We start from the raw sequence: 16,787 nt of genomic DNA, 5'->3' as shown, positions 1-16,787 counted from the left end.
TTTTGGGTGGTATCATTTCCAGTATTTCAGATTCCAGCTTTCACTCCCCACCCCCTTGCATTCCTATTTCTTTTTATTTATTTTTCTTAAACTGCTTAGCCTGATAAATTAGGGCTATTAAGAAACTGTTTGTTATTCTGTCCTGGGTTACTATTTTGAGGGCTAAAACACTCATAAATATATGGATGCTCCAACTGTAAATGGATACGTTTTAGCCAGTGAAAAATTCATTTTCTCTAATATATGTTTTTAAAGTGTTCTACTGAAATCCTGCACAATATCTCACCATGATCTTTCACTGTTCCTCCCATTTTTATCCGATAAAAGCAGATCCATCATCAATGTGGTTTCTTTTCTCTGCACCATAAATAACAGCCGAGGAAGCGGAGCATCTCCCACAATGCAGTGGCATCAAACTTTAACCAATTTTGGAATACAGTGTTAAGTCTTCTTGGGATGGGAGCCAAGAGTACCTGCATGCCCATCAGTTACCTCATGGCCTTCCTGGTTTTGGACAAAGACACTCCAAGCCTAAGCATAGAGAAATTTGCATCTGATTTCAACTGTACTTGTTAGATGGAAGATGGACTTCTGTAGGTTGTTATATACCCTGGTTCTTCTGGGTTGGCCCCAGTTTATGTCCCTGGTGCCAGTTAAATTATAAAAGTGACCTCTTTTACTCTCAAATGTGTCCTGGTTTGGATGATGACATGTGGTCACTTTAGATGTATACTGAGAAACACAGGGCTTCATATGTCCTCTAGTGTTTTACCCATTCCCTGTTGGATGCTCATTCTGTGTATTGGAACCCCCCTTCCCATCCATCAGCCACTCATTATCCTCAGAAGACCTACTATTAAAGGCAACATTTATAGGCTGGGAGAAAAGAAAAAGAGGAGAAAAAAACCCCACAATTCGTTTTTACCATGTGCAAGGTACTATGCTAGAGGCTTTTCAAGAAAGTCATGCTTTCATTCTAAGAAAAATTCCATAAAGTACTATTATCATTACTATCAATTTCAAGATTCACAACTTTTCACCAGTGGATAAGATCAGTGATTCTCAAATGAATCACCTCAATCTCGTTAAAATAAAGGTGGTGATTTAATAGGTTCAAGACAGAGCATGGAATTCTGCATTGCTAACAAGCTCCTAGGTTTTATCAATGCTGCTGATCCATGGATTATTCTCCCAATAGCAAAGCACTAAGGTATCCCTGGATCCCAGTCTAATCCTGAGATTCTAACAGAGGGAATATTTACTTCACAAATATGTATTATTTATACCAAACCTTGTGTTACATGCTGCGGCAGAGAAAACCAATAAGTTTCTGCCACAGAGGGGTTAACAGGTAGCCCTCATGGCTTGAGAGAAGCCCAAGGAAATATTCTATGGATACCACTTTTTTCTGAGTTGTGTTTAGAAGTCTATTTATTAGGAATTTTTATTTGTATTGTTTTTGTTTTTTTAAAAAAACATTTTTATTGAAAAGGCAACTGGCTTTCCTATGAGAATGAAAGCCTGCTCAAGTCTGAGACTCAGGCAGTTTGGCATGGAGAGAAGGGAATTGATAACACCTAGAAATTTAGGGTAATGTGAGCAAAACATGAAGTCTGTGATGAAGAGAATTTGGTCCTGGGCACAAAGGACAACACAGAACCTATAGCTGGGGAAAAAGAAAATGATATTTATAATGACAGAGAAAGAGAGAGATTATGAATGGATGATTGATTAATGAAGAGATAGATGATAGAAGCATGATATATACATGCATACATAGACAGACAATCTCCTTGTTTCCCAATGGATTCAATTATGAATGAGCAAGTTCATTCTACAAAGTCATGAACATGTTTCATGACATAGCTAAAATCTCTGCTAATAACAAATCCAAAGTTGTTCCAGTGCTTATGGTGTAAGTCTGCTTACATTTATTAGTCTATTCTATATAAGAAAACCAGGAATCCACATATATGCCTTGTTCCAAATCACAGAGTATGCATCACTTAGTAGGGGGGAGGGGAAGGCCATAATATATTGCCATACTTGCATTCATCTGAGTACCTACTACGTGCCAGGAACTGAATTTAATCAAAGTTTCCACACTGCCACTTTAGATATTATATACATTATCTTTTGAAGCCAAGTTCAAGATGTTTTTCTCTACATGGTTACATTTAATACTCACCAAAACCTGTTATATAGAAGTCAAGGTGGAAAGCCGTTTATGTTGATGTTGGTGATGGTAAGTTTAGTGGTGATGGTGGTGGTGGTACTGATGATGGTGGTATATATCTTGAGATATATCTTCTACTTAAGAAAATTTTTAAGCAGACTCCAAAACATGGAGAGACCATAGAAAGTTGCATCTTTGGTAAGTTCTTACCAAACTGGGACAAGAACTCAGATGGCCAGACGATAACTTCAGCTTCCTGTCCATTCCACCAAGGAATAACTAGAATATTAGGTAGCTTGTATAGTTTTTAGTAGGCCGTGGTAAACGCATGTGAGAAGATGAGTAAAAACCTCAGATTCTACAACATAATATGGTTTCCTGACTAAGAAGAGAAAGATGCTTTAAAATGGCAACTTCTAAAGTTTTACTGATTTTTCAATTCTAGCTTGCATTCTTTTCTCCTGGCAAGGCTGGCTGGAACAAGGATCAGTCATAAAGGAAATGTTTCACTCTGCCTCACACATGCACTTCTGTGCCAAAATTAGTTTCTACCTTTACAGTTAATACACATAAAAAGAGACCATTTAGATAAAGCACTTCACAAAACTGTGGTTAGCTTAGGAAGTTAGAGGGTTATAGCTGCCCCCAAGAAAGTATCATGCTTTTCAAACAGCTTCAATCTCATTGGCCTTGCAGCATTCCACCTGGTCATGCGCCAATCCCACTCCACACTGCAGCCAGAGTGAGTCTTTCCAAAATGTAAATATAATTGCATCTCTCTATGACCCGGTATTCTCAATGGCTCCCCATCATCCACAGAAGAATGCTCATTCTGCCTAGCCATGCAGACAATACCTTTTAGGGTCTGGTCATGGTTCACCATTCTAGCTTTAGTTTTCTTCCCACCTTTTGGTCTTCTATGATGTGCTGGGGCAAAAGAAAGTCACATGCAGCTGAAGTCCCCATTAAAGACCACTCTCCCAGCCTAGGCAACATAGTGAGACCCCCATCTCTACAAAAAAATAGAAATTTCTTTAAAAAAATAGCCAGGTGAGGGATGGATCCAAGAAGGCCAATTAAGAGCAGCTCAGGATTGCAACTCTAAGTGAAAGCACAGAGGGACAAAGATAGCAGAAGAAACTGGTAGCTACCCTTACTGTTCTGCACCTGCTGCAGGTGATCCCTAGGCAAGCAGGGCCTGGAGTGGACCTCAGCAGTCCTACAGCAGAGGGGCCTGTTAGAAGGAAAACTAAGAAACAAAGAAATAACTTCATCATCAACAAACTGGATGTCTACTCAGAGACCCAATCTGAAAGTCAACAACTACAAAGATGAAAGGTGGATGAATCCACAAAGATGGGAAGAAACCAGTGCAAAAAGGGTGAAAACACCTTTAACCAGAATGCCTCTCATCCTACAAGGGATCACAACTCCTCACCAGCAAGGGAACAAGACTGGATGGAGAATGAGTGTGATAAATTGACAGAAACAGCCTTTAAAAGGTGGGTAATAAGAAACATCTCTGAGCTAAAAGAACATGTTCTAACCCAATGCAAAGAAACTAAGAACATTGAAAAAAGATTTGATGAAATGCTAATGAGAATAAAGAACTCAGAGAGGAATATAAGTTAATTGATGGAACTGAAAAACACAACATGAGAACTTTGGAAGCATACACAAGTTTCAACAGTGGAATTGACCAAGCAGAAGAAAGTATATCAAAGGTCAAAGATCAACTCAATGAAATGAGAAGGCAAGATTAGAGAAAAAAGGGTAAAAAGGAATGAACAAAGTCTCCAAGAAATATGGGATTATGTGAAAAGACATAATCTATGTTTGATAGGTGTACTTGAATGTGATGGAGAGAATGAATCCAAGCTGGAAAATACTTTTCAGAATATTATCCAGGAAAACTTCCCTAACCTAGCAAGGCAGGCCAATATTCAAGTCCATAAATACAGAGAACACCACAAAGATATTCCTTAAGAAGGGCAACCCCAAGGCACATAATCATCAGATTCACCAGGGTAGAAATGAAGGAGAAAATGCTAAGGGCAGCCAGAGAGAAAGGTCGGGTTACACACAAAGGGAAGCCCATCAGATTCACAGCAGATCTATCAGCAGAAACCCTACAAGCCAGAAGAGAGTGGGGGCCAACAGTCAACATTCTTAAAGAACTTTTAACCCAGAATTTCATATCCAGCCAAACTAAGCTTCATAAGTGAAGGAGAAATAAAATCCTTTATGAACAAGCAATTACTCAGAGATTTCATCACCACCAGGCCTGCTTTATGAGAGCTCCTGAAAGAAACACTAAACATAGAAAGGAATAACCAGTACCAGCCATTCCAAAAACATACCAAATGGCAAAGAGCATCAACACAATGAAGAAACTGCATCAACTAATGGGCAAAACAGCCAGCTAGCATCAAAATGGCAGGATCAAATTCACACATAACAATATTAACCCTAAATGTGAAATGGCTAAACACCCCAATCAAAAGACACAGACTGGCAAATTGGATGAAAAGCCAAAATTCATCGGTATGCTGCATCCAGGAAACTCATCTCACGTGCAAAGATACACAGAGGCTCAAAATAAAGGGATGGAGGAAGATTTACCAAGCAAATGGAGAGCAAAAAAGAGCAGTAGCTGCAATTCTTGTCTCTGATAAAATACACATTAAACTAACAAAGATCAAAAGAGACAAATAAGGACATTACATAATGGTAAAAGGATCAATGCAACAAGAAGAGCTAATGATTCTAAATATATATGCACTCAATACAGGAGCACCCACATACGTAAAGCAAGTTCTTAATGACTTACAAAGAGATTTAGACTCATACACGATAATAGTAGAAGACTTTAACACCCCATTGTCAATATTAGACAGATCAATGAGACAGAAAATTAACAAGGATATCTGTAACTTGAAGTCAGACCTGGGCCAAGCAAACCTAATAGCCATTTACAGAACTCTCCACCCAAAATCCACAGAATATACATTGTTCTCATCACCACATCACACCGACTCTAAAATTGACCACATACTTGGAAGGAAATCATTCCTCAGCAAATGCAAAAGAATGGAAATCATAACAAACAATCTTTCAGACCATAGTGCAATCAAGTTAGAACTCATAATTGAGAAAGTAACTTAGAACTGCACAGCTTCATGGAAACTGAACAACTGGTTCTTGAATGTTGACTGGATAAACAATGAAATGAAGGCAGAAATAAAGATGTTCTTTGAAACCAATGAGAACGAAGACACAACATACCAGAATCTCTGGGACACATTTAAAGCAGTGTCTAGTGGAAAATATACAGCAATAAATGCCCGCATGAGGAGCAAGGAAAGATCTAAAATCGACACTCTGTCATCAAAATTGAAAGAGCTAGAGGAGCGAGACCAAAAAAACTCAAAAGCTAGCAGAAGACAAGAAATAACTAAGATCAGAGCAGAACTGAAGGAGATAGAGACACAAAAAACCCTTTAAAAAAATCAATAAATCCAGGAGCTGGTTTTTTGAAAAGATCAACAAAATAAACAGACTACTAGCCAGATTAATAAAAAAGAAAAGAGAATAATCAAATAGATGCAATAAGACTGATAAAGGGGATATCACCACAGATTCCACAGAAATACAAGCCATCATTAGAGATTATTTCAAACAACTCTATGCACATAAGCCACTAAACCTGGAAGAAATGGATAAATTCCTGGACACTTGCATCCTTCCAAGACTAAACCAGGAAGAAATTGAAACCCTGAATAGACCGACAACAAGGTCTGAAGTTGAGGCAGCAATTAAGAGCTTACCACCCAAAAAAAGCTCACGTCCAGATGGGTTCACAGCCGAGTTCTACCAGACATACAAAGAGGAGCTGATACTATTCCTTCTGAAACAAACAATCCAAAAAGAGGGAATCCTTCCCAAATCATTTTATGAGACCAACATCATCCTGATGCCAGAACCTGGCAGACACTCAGAACGAAAAGAAACCTTCAGGCCAATGTCCATGATGAACATAAATGCAAAAATCTTCAATAAAATACTGGCAAACCACTGCAACTGCACATCAAAAAGCTTATCCACTATGATCAAGTAGGATTCATCCCGGGAATGCAAGTCTGGTTCAACATACACAAGTCTATAAACGTGAATTCACTACATAAGCAGAACCAAAGACAAAAACCACATGATTATCTCAATTGATTCAGAGAAGGCCTTTGACAAAATTCAACAGCGCTTTATGCTAAAAAAAACTTCAACAAACTATGTATTGATGGAACATAGCTCAAAATAATAAAAGCTATTTATGACAAACCCATAGCCAATATCATACTGAATGGGCAAAAACTGGAAGCATTCCCTTTGAAATCTGGCACTAGACAAGGATGCTCTCTCTCACCACTCCTATTCAATATAGTATTGGAAGTTCTAGCCAGAGCAATCAGGCAAGAAAAAGAAAGAAAGTGTATTCAAATAGGAAAGGAGGAAGTCAAATTGTCTCTATTTGCAGACAACATGATTGTATATTTACAAGACCCCATCATCTCAGCCCAAAATCTCCTGAAACTGATAAGCAACTTCAGCAAAGTCTCAGGATACAAAATCAATGTGCAAAAATCACAAGCCTTCCTCTACACCAATAACAGACTTAAAGAAAGCCAAATCAAGAATGAACTGCCATTCACAATTGCTACAAAGAGAATAAAATACCTAGGAATACAACTAACAACAAACGTAAAGGAACTCTTCAAGGAGAACTACAAACCGCTGCTCAACAAAATAAGAGAGGATATAGGGGTCCAAAGTGGCTCCCACCGGAGGTCGTGGTACTTGCGAAGGCGAGGTCATAAGTTCAAGGCTAACCTGAGCAGCCTTATAAGCTCAAACTGATTGTATCCTTTTTTTTTTTTTTTTTTGCCAAACAGATGGAGAAACATTCCATGCTCATGGTTAGGAAGAATCAATATCGTGAAAATGCCATACTGCCCAAAGTAGTTTACAGATTCAATGCTATCCACATCAAGCTACCAGGGACTTTCTTCACAGAACTGGAGAAAACCACCTTAAATTTCATATGGAACCAAAAGAGAGCCCGCATAGCCAAGCAAATTCTAAGCAAAAAGAACAAAGCTGAATAAGAATACTACAAGGCTACAGTAATCAAAATAGCATGGTACTGGTACCAAAACAGAGATATAGACCAATGGAACAGTACAGAGGCCATGGAGGCAACACAACGCATCTACAACCATCTGATCTTTGACAAACCTGACAAAAACAAGCAATGGGGAAAGGATTCCTTGTTTAATAAATGGTGTTGGGAAAACTGGCTAGCTATGTGCAGAAAGCAGAAACTGGACCCCTTCCTGACACCTTACACTAAAATTAACTCCAGATGGATTAAAGATTTAAATGTTAGATCAAACATCATAAAAACCCTAGAAGAAAATCTAGGCAAAACCACTCAGGACATAGGCATATGCAAGGACTTTATGACCAAAACACCAAAAGCATTGGCAATAAAAGCCAAAATAGATAAATGGGACCAATCAAACTCCACAGCTTTTGTACGGTAAAAAAAACAGTCGTTAGAGTGAATCGGCAACCAACAGAATGGGAAAAAATATTTGCAATCTACCTGTCTGCCAACGTGCTAATATCCAGAATTTACAAAGAACTAAAACAGATTTGCAAGAAAAAAATCAAATAAGCCCATTCAAAAGTGGGCAAAGGATATGAACAGACACTTTACAAAGAAGACGTAGATGAGGCCAACAAACACATGAGCAAATGCTCATCATCTCTGGTCATTAGAGAAATGGAAATCAAAACTACATTGAGATACCATCTCACACCAGTTAGAATGGCGATTATCTAAAAAATCTGGAGACAACAGATGCTGGAGAGGATGTGGAGAAATAGGAACACTTTTACACTGTTGGTGGGAGTGTAAATTACTTCAAACATTGTGGAAGACAGTGTGGCGATTTCTCAAGGACCTACAAATAGAAATTCCATTTGACCCAGCAATCCCTTTACTGGATATATATCCAAAGGATTATAAATCATTCTACTATAAGGACACAAGCACACGAATATTCATTGCAGCACTGTTTACAATAGCAAATACCTGGAGCCATCCCAATTGCCCATCAATGATAGACTAGACAGGGAAAATGTGGCACATATACACCATGGAATACTATGTGGCCATAAAAAATGATGAGTTCATGTCTTTTGTAGGGACATGGATGAACCTGGAAACCATCATTCTCAGCAAACTGACACAAGAACAGAAAATCAGACACTCCATGTTCTCACTCATAGGAGGGTGTTGAACAATGAACACATGGACACAGGGAGGGGAGCATCACACACTAGGGTCTGTTGGGGGGAAATAGGGGAGGGACAGCGGGGGTCGGGTATTGGGGGAGATGCATGGGGAGAAATGCCAGATATAGGTGATGGGGAGGAAGGCAGTAAATCACACTGCCATGTGTGTACCTATGCAACCATCTTGCATGTTCTTCACATGTACCCCAAAACTTAAAATGCCAAAAAAAAAAAAAAAAAAAAAAGATAGCCAGGTGTAGTGGCACTTGCCTGTAATCCCGAATACTTGGCTGACTTTCTTTGGTACAGGAGTTTGAGGTTGCCGTGATCTATGATCATACCATTGTATTCCAGCCTAGCTGATGGATCGAGACCCTGTCTTATAAAAAAACAAGAAATTAAAAAAAGAAAAGACCTCTCTTGGGAATACTTCTAGGCCTCCTAGGTCCCTTTGCAAGAATGCTGCATCTCCCTTCACTCTGCCTTCACCCCACAAACTGTTAGTCACCCTTTAGGACTCACCCTATCCAAAAACACTTGCTAGACCAGCCTCAGATGAAACGGGGAGTCACCTTTATGCCAAATTCCATCAGAGTGTGCTATAAATTATGATTTTTTATAAAAGCAAAATCCAGTCATCATAATCAATCACCACCACCACTTCAAAGAAACATTGAGGGCCTACTAAGTTCCAGCCACTGCTTAATCACTGTATTTGTATTATCACATTTCATATCCATGATAGCTCTATGAGCTCTGACATTAAAGGAATTAACACACAAATAAAGGCACAAGGTATCCAAGTATAGCAGCACCTGGCACTTAGTAAGCATGCAATAATTTGTTGCACAATAATTTGTAAGGCTAAATTAGTAACTGTTTAGTCATTTTAAAAATGGTGGGGAGGGGCTTTATTTTTAGAGTAGTTTCAAATTCACAAAAAAGTTTAGAATACAGGAAGTCCCCAAGTACCCTGCACCCATTGTCCCCCATTACTATCCTGCATTAGTATCACATCTTTGTAATGATTAATGAATCATGATTTATATATTATTAGTAACTAAAGTCCCTAATTAAGTTTTTGTTTGATACCCTTTTTCTGCTGCAGGATCTAATATAGGATATCAATTTACATTTATTGTGATGTCTTCTTAGGCTCTTTTGGGAAGTGGAAATCTGTCAGACTTTCCTTTCTTTTGACGATCTTGACAGTTGTGGGGAGGAACAGTCAGGCATTTTGCATGATCCACTATAGTGATTTGATGTGTTTCTCATTGTTAGATTAGGGTTATGGGTCTTGAGGGGAAGACCTGAATGGTAAAGTACCATTTTCATCAAGTTATAACCATTGATGTTGGCCTTGGACACCTGGCTGAGGTAGTTTCGTCAGGATTTTCCACTGAAACATACATTTTTCCCTTTTCTCATACCATAGACCTTGGAAGACAGTGATTTTCTCCCTCCTTGAGGGTAGAAAATTTATGTAGATAAATTATGTGAAATTCTTCCACACGAGAGATTTGTATCCTCTCCTCCATTTATTAACGCATTCAATCATGTATTTAGATAAGTATGAACTCACAGATTTTTATTTTACGTATTGTGTTTTCATTCAACACTAGTTAATTTTATTCCTCAAACTGTTCCAGCGTTGGTTCCTGGGAGCTCTTTCAATTGGCTCCTGTACTCCTTTGACATCACCCCATCTATGTGAGATTTTCTTTTTTTTTTTAATATGAGCGACTCCTTACTTTCTGCTCCAGGCTCATCTTGCATATTTCCTGTCCTGGTCCTAGAGTTAACCACGTCAACAAGTCCTCGTTCTTTTTATTGGAGGATGGTATTAGAAACCAAGATCTAGGATCTAGTGCTAGTTTTACCCATTTTTAGAGGGCTGTATTTTTTAAGACATGCTTGACTGAGCAAAACAAAAAAAAATATATGTGTGTGTATATGTGTGTGTGTAGTAATTACTGCATGTATACATACTTATAAATATTTCAACCTGCAATTATCTGTATATGTATTAAAGTAAACATGAGTTGCTGATGTTTCCAATTCTAATCTATTACCACATGGATCATTCTAGCCTTCTATCCTTGCTTATCTGCAAATTTCTACTCCAACAGGAAGAAACCTAGCTCCTTCCATCTGCCATCCATTTATTTAATTGTTCAACTCCAGTATGCATGCATAGCAATATTAGAATTCTTAACCTATTTCCCTATGGAAAACAAATTTATCAATCTTAGTACAGTGCTTATATGTAGTTTGTTTTGTCCTTGATCTTATGGACTCTACTGATCTCCAAAGTCACTTAGGTCAGCAACTTTTTCTTCCACCCTCTTCAGTGAGATTGCTTTATACATTTGTAATACAGTTACATTTGCTTGTCACCATCTGCTTTCCTTCCTGGGATTCCCCTTATTTCCTAAATGATTTTTTTTTGTGCATACATTAAGGTTCATTCTTTGTGTGGTACAGTTCTATTATTCATTCATTTTTCATCATCTATTTATTCCCCACTCATTTATTGTTTATAACACTCCCATTTCTCACACACACACACAGAAGTTAAATTAACTGACACTTAGAAAATGACTCTAACGTAGCATTTAAAGTCAAACAAAGATCAGAGTCGATAGAAAGAAAAGGAAAGGTAACCTTATCAGAGCTTAGCATGAGATAATTACTGCAATAAAGAATAGAGGTTGGGGGATGGATTCAAGATGGCCAATTAGGAGCAGCTCAGGATTGCAGCTGACAGCGAAACTGGGGAGGGTGAGTGGATGCTGCATTTCCAAATGGATTTTTATTGTCCACAGACCCGGAGATTCCCAGGTGGAGGAGCCCCATAGGTTGCCAGTGTGGCTGTTTTGGCCAGTGCAGTGAGTCTCTGCACAAAATACATGGGTCTGGGAGCCGTTTTAGCTGGTGATTGGAGCTTCTGAAAGACAGAGTCACCCATTCAACTGATATAAAAGAGGACTGAAAAAGGGAGCCAGGCCAGGAGATTCCTGGGCAAAAAAGTGCCATGAATCACAGCACAACTGTTTCAGCTGGCGCAGTGGGTTGCAGCATGGAAAATCACACAGATCCCAGTGACATTTCAACAGGTGACTGGACACCTGGAAGACAGAGTTGCTCATTCAACTGAAAAAAAAAAAAATGGGGTCTGAGGCAGGGAGCCAGGTGATTAGGCTTGGCTGGTCCCACCCCCATAAAAATACAGCAATCTGAAATGCTCTGGACTGAGAGTTTCAGAGAAACCACAATGGAACCCAGGATGGGCCAGCTCTGTGGGGGAGGGGCGTCTGCCATTATCGAGGCAGTCCACCACTATGGAGGTAGTCTGCCATTGCTGAGGCAGCCTGCCATTGCTGAGGCAGCCTGCCATTGCTGAGGCAGCCCACCATTACATAGAGAGACCACCATTACAGAGGTGGGCCACCAGTGCTGATACGGTTCTAACTATACCTGTATAAACAGGACTATAGCGAAGTTCACATGGCAGCTGGGCATAGCACACAGCAACTCAGCAAAACCTCTGCAGGCAGACAGTGACTATGCAGCCTCCTCACTGGACAGGGCAGCCATGAAAAAGGCAGAAGCATGACAGAAACTTAGAAATAAAGCCCTAATTCCCCAAGACAGAGCACCTGGGGAAAACAAAAAGGTGTTTATGAGTTCTGCTGCAGCAGACTTAAACATACCTGCCCAGTAGCTATGAATGAAGAACAGAGCTCACAGCTCAGCACTTGAGCTCCTATAAAGGACAGACTGTCTCATCAAGCAGCTCCCTGACCCCCTTATATCCAAAGAGTCACCTCATAAAGGAGAACTCTGACATCTGGTGGGTATCCTTCTGGGATAGAGATAGCAGAAGAAGAAACTGGCAGCTACCCTTACTGTTCTGCAGCTGCTGCAGGTGATCCCAGGCAAGCAGGGCCTGGAGTGGACCTCAGCAGTCCTATAGCAGAGGGGCCTGTTAGAAGAAAAACTAAGAAACAGAAAGAAATAACTTCATCATCAACAAACTGGACGTCCACTCAGAGACCCAATCTGAAAGTCAACAACTTCAGACGAAAGGTGGATAAATCTACAAAGATGGAAGAAACCAGTGCAAAAAGGGTGAAAATATCTGAAACCAGAATGCCTCTCCTCCTACAAAGGATCATTACTCCTCATCAGCAAGGGAACAAGGCTGGATGGAGAATGAGTGTGATGAATTGACAGAAACAGGCTTCAGAAGGTGTGCAATAAGAAACTTCTCTGAGCTAAAAGAACATGTTCTAACCCAATGCAAAGAAACTAAGAATGTTGAAAAAAGATTTGATGAAATGCTAATGGAATAAACAGCTTAGAGAGGAATATAAGTGAATTGATGGAGCTGAAAAACACAACACAAAACTCTGCGAAGCATATACAAGTTTCAGTAGCTGAATTGACCAAGCAGAAGAAAGGATATCAGAGGTCAAAGATCAACTCAGTGAAATAAAATGAGAAGGCAAGATTAGAGAAAAGAAGGTAAAAAGGAATCAACAAAGTATCCAAGATATATGGGACTATGTGAAAACACTCAATCTACATTTGAAAGGTGTACCTGAATGTGACGAAGAGAATGAATCCAAGCTGGAAAATACTCTTCAGGGCATTATCCAGGAAAACTTCCCCAACCTAGCAAGGCAGGCAAATATTCAAATACAGGAAATGCAGAGAACACCACAAAGACAGTCCTCAAGAAGAGAAACTCCAAGGCACACAATCGTCATATTCAACAGGATAGAAATGAAGGAGAAAAATGCTAAAGGCAGCCAGAGAGAAAGGTTGGGTTACCTACAAAGGGAAGCCTATCAGACTCACAGCAGATCTCTCAGCAGAAACCCTGCAAGCCAGAAGAGAGTGGGGGATAATATTCAACATCCTTAAAGCAAAGAACTTTCAACCCAGAATTTCATATCCAGCCAAACTAAGCTTCATGAGTGAAGAAGAAATAAAATCTTTTATGAACAAGCAATTACTCAGAGATTTCATCATCACCAGGACTGCTTTGCAAGAGCTCCTGAAAGAAGCACTAAATGTAGAAAGGAACAACCAGTACCAACCACTCCAAAAACATACCAAATGATAAAGCGTATTGACACAATGAGGAAACTGCATCAACTAACTGGCAAAACAGCTGGCTAGCATCAAAATGGCAGGATCAAATTCACACATAACAATATTAACCCTAAATGAAAATTGGCTGAACGCCCCAATCAAAAGACACAGACTGGCAAATTGGATAAAAAGCCAAAATCCATCAGTGTGCTGTATCCAGGAAACCCATCTCACATGCAAGGATACAGAAAGGCTCAAAATAAAGGGATGGAGGAATATTTACCAAGCAAATGGAGAGCAAAAAAGAGCAGTAGCTGCAATTCTCGTCTCTGATAAAATAGACTTTAAGCCAACAAAGATCAAAAGAGACAAATAAGGACATTACATAATGGTAAAAGGATCAATGCAACAAGAAGAGCTAATGATCCTAAATATATATGCACCCAATACGGGAGCACCCACATACATAAAGCAAGTTCTTAATAACTTACAAAGAGACTGAGACTCCCACACAATTAACAGTGGGAGACTTTAACACCCCATTGTCAATATTAGATCAGTGAGACAGAAAATTAACAAAGATATCCAGGAGTTGAAGTCAGACCTGCACCAAGCAAACCTAATAGCCATTTACAGAACTCTCCACCCAAAATCCATAGAATATACATTGTTCTCAGCACCAGATCACACCTACTCTAAAATTGAACACGTAATTGGAAATAAATCACTCCTCAGCAAATGCAAAAGAATGTAAATCATACAAACAGTCTCTCAGACCACAGTGCAATCAAGTTAGAACTCAGAATTGAGAAAGTAACTCAGAATTGGACAGCTTCATGGAAACTGAACAACTGGCTCTTCAATGTTGACTGGATAAAAAATGAGATGAAGACAGAAATAAAGATGTTCTTCGAAACCAACGAGAATGATGACACAACACCCCAGAATCTCTGGGACACATTTAAAGCTGTGTCTAGAGGAAAATATATAGCAATAAATGCTTACATGAGAAGCAAGGAAGGATCTAAAATCGACACCCTGTCATCAAAATTGAAAGAGCTAGAGGAGCAAGATCAAAAAAACTCAAAAGCTAGCAGAAGACAAGAAATAATTAAGATCAGAGCAGAACTGAAGGAGATAGAGACACAAAAAACCCTTCCAAAAAATCAATAAATCCAGGAGCCATTTTTTTGGGAAAGATCAACAAAATAGACCACTAGCCAGATTAATAAAAAAGTAAAGAGAGAATAATCAAATAGATGCAATAAAAAATGATAAAGGGGATATCACCACAGATTCCACAGAAATAGAAACCATCATCAGAGATTATTGCAAACAACTCTATGCACATAAACTAGTAAAGCTGGAAGAAATGGATAAATTCCTGGACACTTGCATCCTTCCAAGCCTAAACCAGAAAGAAGTTGAAACCCTGAATAGACAAATAACAAGGTCTGAAGTTGAGGCAGCAATTAAGAGCCTACCAAACAAAGCCCAGGTCCAGATGGGTTCACAGCCTAATTTTACCAGACATACAAAGAGGAGCTGGTACCATTCTTTCTGAAACTATTCCAAACAATCCAAAGAGAGGGAATCCTTCCCAAATCATTTTATGAGACCAACATCATCCTGATACCAGAACCTGGCAGAGACTCAGCAAGAAAAGGAAACTTCAGGCTAATATTCATGATGAACATAGATGCAAATATCTTCAATAAAATACTGGCAAACCGATTGCAACTGCACATCAAAAAGCTTATCCACTATGATCAAGTATGCTTCATCCCGGGGAAGCAAGTCTGGTTCAACATGCACAATTCTGTAAACGTAATTCACCACATAAGCAGAACCAAAGACAAAAACCACATGATTATCTCAATTGATGCGGAGAGGGCCCTTGACAAAATTCAACAGCCCTTTATGCTAAAACCCCTCAACAAACTAGGTATTGATGGAATGTATCTCAAAATAATGAAAGCTATTTATGACAAACCCATAGCCAATATCATACTGAATGGGCAAAAACTGGAAGCATTCTCTTTGAAATCTGGCACTAGACAAGGATGCTCTCTCTTACCACTCCTATTCAATATAGTATTGGAAGTTCTAGCCAGAGCAATCAGGCAAGAAAAAGAAAGAAAGTGTATTCAAATAGGAAAGGAGGAAGTCAAATGTCTCTATTTGCAGATGACATGATTGTATATTTACAAGACCCCATCATCTCAGCCCAAAATCTCCTGAAACTGATAAGCAACTTCAGCAAAGTCTCAGGATACAAAATCAATGTGCAAAAATCACAAGCATTCCTATACACCAGTAACAGACTTAAAGAAAGCCAAATCAAGAACGAACTGCCATTCACAATTGCTACAAAGAGAATAAAATACCTAGGAATACAACTAACAACGAACATAAAGGAACTCTTCAAGGAGAACTACAAACCGCTGCTCAACAAAGTAAGAGAGGACACAAACAGATGGAGAAACATTTCATGCTCATGGTTAGGAAGAATCAGTATCGTGAAAATGGCCATACTGCCCAAAGTAGTTTACAGATTCAATGCTATCCATATCAAGCTACCAGGGACTTTCTTCACAGAACTGGAGAAAACCACCTTAACCTTCATATGGAACCAAAAGAGAGCCCGCATAGCCAAGTCAATTCTAAGCAATAAGAACAAAGCTGGAGGCATCACACTACCAGACTTCAAAGAATACTACAAGGCTACAGTAATCAAAACAGCATAGTACTGGCACCACAACAGAGATATAGACCAATGGAACAGTACAGAGGCCACGGAGGCAACACATCTATAACCATCTAATCTTTGACAAACCTGACAAAAACAAGCAATGGGAAAAGGATTCCCTGTTTAATAAATGGTGTTGGGAAAACTGGCTAGCCATGTGCAGAAAGCAGAAACTGGACCCCTTCCTGACACCTTACACTAAAGTTAACTCCAGATGAATTAAAGACTTAAACACAATGGCTAATACCATAAAAACCCTAGATGAAAATCTAGGCAAAACCATTCAGGACATAGGCATATGCAAGGACTTCATGACCAAAACACCAAAAGCCAAAATAGACAAATGGGACCTAATCAAACTCCACAGCTTTTGCACAGTAAAAGAAACAGTCATTAGAGTGAATCAGC

At 39.2% G+C, this 16,787-nt stretch overlaps 1 protein-coding gene across 5 annotated transcripts in view; it reads left to right on the top strand.

Annotated features, from left to right (window-relative positions):
- LOC128930325 (uncharacterized) overlaps positions 1 to 16,787 on the top strand; it is a 117,684-nt gene that overhangs the window by 97,608 nt on the left and 3,289 nt on the right. For 4 of the 5 annotated variants that reach the window (XR_013530476.1, XR_013530472.1, XR_013530474.1 and 1 more), the window contains one exon: positions 331 to 10,579. The exons of the other annotated variant lie outside the window; for it this stretch is intronic. The gene's annotated coding sequence lies outside the window, so the exon portion shown is untranslated. Of the gene's footprint in view, positions 1 to 330; positions 10,580 to 16,787 lie in introns of those variants that run through there. 5 annotated transcript variants of the gene reach the window in all.

The sequence above is a fragment of the Callithrix jacchus genome, chromosome 20 (assembly GCF_049354715.1).
Source record: "Callithrix jacchus isolate 240 chromosome 20, calJac240_pri, whole genome shotgun sequence".
In the NCBI taxonomy this organism is placed as follows: Eukaryota; Metazoa; Chordata; class Mammalia; order Primates; family Cebidae; genus Callithrix; species Callithrix jacchus.
Note: the sequence above shows the minus strand (reverse complement) of the source record. Positions and strands in the feature narration are given on the sequence as shown.